General features: G+C 50.1%; 1 non-coding gene across 1 annotated transcript; it reads right to left on the reverse strand.

The window, feature by feature from the left end:
- Positions 1-300: 300 nt before the first annotated feature.
- LOC120693577 lies at positions 301-409 on the reverse strand. The gene has a single exon (XR_005683039.1). It is a non-coding gene; the product is annotated as a small nucleolar RNA R71 (small nucleolar RNA).
- Positions 410-734: the final 325 nt, after the last annotated feature.

The raw sequence follows: 734 nt of genomic DNA on the forward strand, positions 1-734 counted from the left end.
CCAACATCAATGTCAGGGACGTGAACTTCGAGCTCAAATCAAGCCTCATCAACATGATGCAGGCTAGCTCATTCTGTGGCAAGCCGAACGAGGACGCAAATGCACATTTGCAGAATTTTCTGAAGCTCTGTGACACCGTTGTTATACGGGGTGTCGCTGCTGACGTTGTCAAGCTTCGTCTGTTTCCCTTTTCGCTCCTAGGAAAGACAAAACAGTGGTTTTATAAAGAAAAGGACATTGACACCTGGGCCAAATGCTCCAAGGCGTTTCTCGCAAAATTCTTCCCGCTGGGCAAAACAAATGCCCTGCGCGGGAGAATTTCAAGTTTCCAGCAGACAGGGATGGAATCCATCCCAGAAGCTTGGGAGGGGCTGCAGGAATACATCCTGGCCTGTCCTCATCATGGCATGGATGAGTGGCTCGTCCTGCAAAGCTTCTACAACAGGCTCACAATGACATCTCGAGCCAATATTGATGCCGCTGCTGGAGGAGCCTTCCTCGACCTGACCATAGCCAAATCCAAAGAATTGGTCAAGAAGATGGTCTCCAATCAGCGGTGTAGCGATGAACGACTCCAACCCTGCACCAAAGGCATGCATACTGTCAAAGAGACGGATATGATTGCCGCGAAGCTGGACCTCCTAATCAAGAAGATGGAGGAAGGGAGCAAACAACTGATCCATGCTCCCGTTTACGCCATGGGTTCGCACTTCACGTGCGAAGTCTGTGGTAAT

Source organism: Panicum virgatum, chromosome 9N (genome assembly GCF_016808335.1).
Source record: "Panicum virgatum strain AP13 chromosome 9N, P.virgatum_v5, whole genome shotgun sequence".
In the NCBI taxonomy this organism is placed as follows: domain Eukaryota; kingdom Viridiplantae; phylum Streptophyta; class Magnoliopsida; order Poales; family Poaceae; genus Panicum; species Panicum virgatum.